The sequence below is a fragment of the Cydia fagiglandana genome, chromosome 22 (genome assembly GCF_963556715.1).
Source record: "Cydia fagiglandana chromosome 22, ilCydFagi1.1, whole genome shotgun sequence".
Classification (NCBI taxonomy): Eukaryota; Metazoa; Arthropoda; class Insecta; order Lepidoptera; family Tortricidae; genus Cydia; species Cydia fagiglandana.
Window position 1 is genome coordinate 8,061,897 of NC_085953.1, and position 5,331 is coordinate 8,067,227.

Here is a 5,331-nt window from a genome sequence, read left to right on the forward strand (position 1 = left end):
TACATTGTTTTAATGGATGATTAGTCTGTAAACAATGACGGTGATTTGAGTTTTAGAACATAATAAAACGCCTAAATTTCAATCATACAATAAAAAAAATCGCTTAAATAATTTAATTTACCTCTTCATCTCTTTTATTGATTACTATACATATACCCGTAAATTAACAAACACATTTAAATAATAATAATAATAATAAACCCCGCAGGGCAGCTTGTGGCGAGCTGTTGGGGAGTAACGACCCCACGGACCCGAGTGCTCCCGAGAGTCGGTCAGGGTCTCCGTCTCCGGCGTGTCTTCGTCGGTCGGAGTGGACCCCAAGGGGACCCGCAGGACTCTCAGCTCTGGCTTGCCTTCATTGGCCGTCCAGAGAGGAGTCGCTAGAGCTATATGCTCCAGGGGTGGAAGTGAAAGATGCATAAGACGCGAGTTGGCACAGAGGCTGGTAACAGTCACTGGGTAGAAAGCGGCGCACACCTCTCGACACCCCTGAGCCGCTCACACCGATGTTGCTCCTGGTCGTCTTCGCGACGGCAGTTTCAGGGGCCCATCTAGTCAGCGGCGAGTCACCGCCTGCCTCGATAACGTGTGTTAGCATTGTTATGGCAGGTGTCCGAACTCTTTACAATAGCCCAGTCTCATTGTCCACCCAAACTTCAATCCATAGACCGGTATACTATTCACTTTTGCTACAATAGTCCCAATGCCTGCTGAGACCGGTTCATGGGTGTCTATTGTTGCACCTGTGAACGGGTTCCAGCAGGCGTTCTACATGACATTAAAGCTCTCCAAGGGGCCTCTACGTGTTGGATCTATGTCCCCACGCAAGCCTATCAAAAAACCGGGATTATAGGCCCGTGATATCGAAGGAGATACAAATAATAATAATAATAAGCCCGCAGGGCAGCTTGTGGCGAGCTGTTGGGGAGTAACGACCCCACGGACCCGAGTGCTCCCGAGAGTCGGTCAGGGTCTCCGTCTCCGGCGTGTCTTCGTCGGTCGGAGTGGAACCCCAAGGGGACCCGCAGGACTCTCAGCTCTGGCTTGCCTTCATTGGCCGTCCAGAGAGGAGTCGTTAGAGCTATATGCTCCAGGGGTGGAAGTGAAAGATGCATAAGACGCGAGTTGGCACAGTGGCTGGTAACAGCCACTGGGTAGAAAGCGGCGCACACCTCTCGACACCCCTGAGCCGCTCACACCGATGTTGCTCCTGGTCGTCTTTACGACGGCAGTTTCAGGGGCCCATCTAGTCAGCGGCAAGTCACCGCCTGCCTCGATGACGGTGTTAACATTGTTATGGCAGGTGTCCGGACCTCTTTACAATAGCCCAGTCTCATAGTCCACCTAAACTTCAATCCATAGACCGGTATACTGTTCTCTTTTTCTACAATAGTCCCAATGCCTGCTGAGACCGGTTCACGGGTGTCTATTGTTGCACCTGTGAACGGGTTCCAGCAGGCGTTCTACATGACATTAAAGCTCTCCAAAGGGCCTCTACGTGTTGGATCTATATCCCCACGCAAGCCTATCAAAAGACCGGGATTTACAGGCCCGTGATTCCAAAAAAGGAGATACAATAATAATAATAATAAGCCCGCAGGGCAGCTTGTGGCGAGCTGTTGGGGAGTAACGACCCCACGGACCCGAGTGCTCCCGAGAGTCGGTCAGGGTCTCCGTCTCCGGCGTGTCTTCATCGGTCGGAGTGGACCCCAAGGGGACCCGCAGGACTCTCAGCTCTGGCTTGCCTTCATTGGCCGTCCAGAGAGGAGTCGTTAGAGCTATATGCTCCAGGGGTGGAAGTGAAAGATGCATAAGACGCGAGTTGGCACAGTGGCTGGTAATAGCCACTGGGTAGAAAGCGGCGCACACCTCTCGACACCCCTGAGCCGCTTACACCGATGTTGCTCCTGGTCGTCTTCGCGACGGCAGTTTCAGGGGCCCATCTAGTCAGCGGCAAGTCACCACCTGCCTCGATAACGTGTTTTAGCATTGTTATGGCAGGTGTCCGGACTTCTCTACAATAGCCCAGTCTCATTGTCCATCCAAACTTCAATCCATAGACCGGTATACTATTCACTTTTTCTACAATAGTCCCAATGCCTGCTGCGACCGGTTCATGGGTGTTTATTGTTGCGCCTGTGAACGGGTTCCAGCAGGCGTTCTACATGACATTAAAGCTCTCCAAGGGGCCTCTACGTGTTGGATCTATATCCCCACGCAAGCCTATCAAAAGACCGGGATTTGTAGGCCCGTGAATTCCAAAATGGAGAAACAAATAATAATAATAATAAAAATTTATTTATTAAGGCATAAACCCATTACATTTCATTACAATAATAAACTAAACTAAAAATTAAAGCTATAAACTACAACTAAAAAAAGTAGGTACCAATTATATAGGTGCAGCGGAAATCTTGCTCTTACAGTAGCAGGTTGTGTACACTACATTAACAATGCTGTTCGTCGATTCACTCACTCTCCCGACAAACGACCAGTGCCTTTTACGCATTATAGCGTAAAAGTCATCCACTCTGTTCTCGGCGAACATACCAGACGCACTACACCGCCACGGTAGCCGTAACATTGCACGAAACGCGTTGTTGTACTGTACTCGGAGTCTGTTGAACGTTCGTTTCGTGAAATGGTACCACAGCTGACTAGTGTAGAACGCCTGACAGTATGCCTTGAACAGAGTAATTTTGGCTTGGTCAGAACAGTGAGCAAACCGACGCGCCAACATGTTGCTTCTCATCGCTATGGCCCGCCGCTGCCTTTCGAGATCGTCATCGTCCTTAAGTCTGTCTGTCAAAACGTGTCCTAGATATTTAAAACTATTAACAATTTTTAATTCTGTCCCATTTAGCCTAATGGGTGGAACGTTATCTGGGCCCTTGTCATATTTAAAAACAATTAGCTCAGATTTTTTTACATTATATTTTAGTCCATGAGTAGCAGCATAACGCTCACATATCGATACAAGTTTTCTAAGACCCGTGATAGAGGGGCTCAACAGCACCATATCGTCCGCGTAGCTAAAGTTGAAATGAAAAGTTGAAGTTAAAATGGCATCACTAATAAAAGTCTTTATAGTAACCACTAGCGCCATCTATGGTCGACCTAGAGCACCTGCACGTTCGACGCGTGCGCCGATCGAACAGATGATACGCCGTGTTGCGATCATTTACGCGCTAGATTGCGCTACTGGTCTTGTAAACTGTAAAAATCATTAAACAGATAACCATGTCTCAGTCAGTATAAATCTACCAACCAAACATCTGCCTAAATAAGAAATATACCTTAAAGTAGAAAGTCCTGTAGGTTTTGTCTGTTCAACAAACGCAAATATCAGAAATACGCCATTTGAATGTTAATTGAAATAGCTTTTTAGGGTTCCGTACCCAAAGGGTAAAACGGGACCCTATTACTAAGACTTCGCTGTCCGTCCGTCCGTCCGTCCGTCCGTCCGTCCGTCCGTCCGTCCGTCCGTCCGTCCGTCCGTCCGTCCGTCCGTCTGTCACCAGGCTGTATCTCACGAACCGTGATACCTAGACAGTTGAAATTTTCACAGATGATGTATTTCTGTTGCCGCTATAACAACAAATACTAAAAACAGAATAAAATAAAGATTTAAATGGGGCTCCCATACAACAAACGTGATTTTTGACCAAAGTTAAGAGTGCTATTACATTTCGGGGTTGAGCGAGTTTAGGTATTTTACGCGCTGCGGCAGGCCGTGCGAGCTCAGTATTCCGATCCCTTCTACCACACTCGCACTACAATGATGGATTAAACATTCTTGATCCTTCGCGAAGCATACTGAAATCAACCATAACAACACTAACTGTACTTAACTTATAAAGTCCTAAAACTGTTATTTGGTAAGTACGAAAATACTAAATGCAGTGCAAATGTACATAGGGGCTGTTCATAAAATACGTCATCTATTTTTGACCCCCCCATCCCTCAAATCATCCAAAAATCATGCTTCGGATGACTCTGTTTCCTCCTACGTCATGCTACCATCATCCGATGTCCAGACCCCCCCTCCTCCCATTTGAAACGACGTAATTTATGAATAGCCCCATACTCGTACTTATGAACGTATATTACTCGAAATAAATTATAGGTACTCGCTTATTTACATATTTCGTCATTGCATTTGGTACCTATAGGTTGTAAAGTTTGTATCAACGAGGGTTTAAAAACGAACTGGTACTGAGGATCTGATGATAATGATGATGATTAAGGTGGTCACGGATACCAATCAACCATGTAGTACCATGATTAGGCTCTTTTGATTAGTCTCAACATGATCTTTGACACTGAAGATACACAGGGTCTGATGATGGAGCTGGAAGGTGGCCACGGGTACCAGTCTATCATGTAACTAAACCACTTCGTGTTTGGGCTCGTTTGATTCGTCTCAACAAGATCTTTGACACTGAAGATACACAATTCGAATTGACGATTGACGATTGACGAAACTAATTCTAAATCTACTGATTGAAGATTGACGATTACTAATCGTTAATTCGAATTGATCGGTCAATCCTCAATTCGGATTGACGATTACTTTGTATGTACCTACCTAATGTCCATTACATTGTGCCATTTTTGTGAAACTGACCAAATGCGTTCAAAAGCGGTGTCTGAGTTTACCAAAGGTTCCGGAACATGTTTCCGACGGCTATATGAAGGATATAGGATATAGGAAGGAGCCCAAACACGAAATGGTTTAGTTGCATGGTTGATTAGTACCGGTGACCACATTCCGGCTCCATCATCAGACCCTGAGTACTATCTTGTGTCAAAGATCTTATTGAGACGAATAAAACGAGCCTAAACACGAAGTGGTTTAGTTGCATGGTTGATTGGTACTGGTGACCACCTTCCGGCTCCATCATCAGACCCTGAGTACTATCTTAAGTCAAAGATCTTGTTGAGCCGAATCAAATGAGCCCAAACACGAAGTGGTTTAGTTGCATGGTTGATTGGTACCGGTGACAACCTTCCGGCTCCATCATCAGACCCTGAGTACTATCTTGTGTCAAAGATCTTGTTGAGACGAATCAAACGAGCCCAAACACGAAGTGGTTTAGTTGCATGGTTGATTGGTACCGGTGACCACCTTCCGGCTCCATCATCAGACCCTGAGTACTATCTTGTGTCAAAGATCTTGTTGAGACTAATCAAACGAGCCTAAACACGAAGTGGTTTAGTTGCATGGTTGACTGGTACTGGTGACCACCTTCCGGCTCCATCATCAGACCCTGAGTACTATCTTAAGTCAAAGATCTTGTTGAGCCGAATCAAACGTGCCCAAACACGAAG

The 5,331-nt window shown here is 46.1% G+C and overlaps 1 long non-coding RNA gene across 1 annotated transcript; it reads left to right on the plus strand.

The window, feature by feature from the left end:
- The first annotated feature begins 210 nt into the window (after nucleotides 1-210).
- LOC134675514 (uncharacterized) lies at nucleotides 211-2,509 on the plus strand. The gene is made up of 2 exons (XR_010099754.1): nucleotides 211-609; nucleotides 1,304-2,509. It is a non-coding gene; the product is annotated as an uncharacterized LOC134675514 (long non-coding RNA).
- The last annotated feature ends 2,822 nt before the right edge of the window (nucleotides 2,510-5,331 follow it).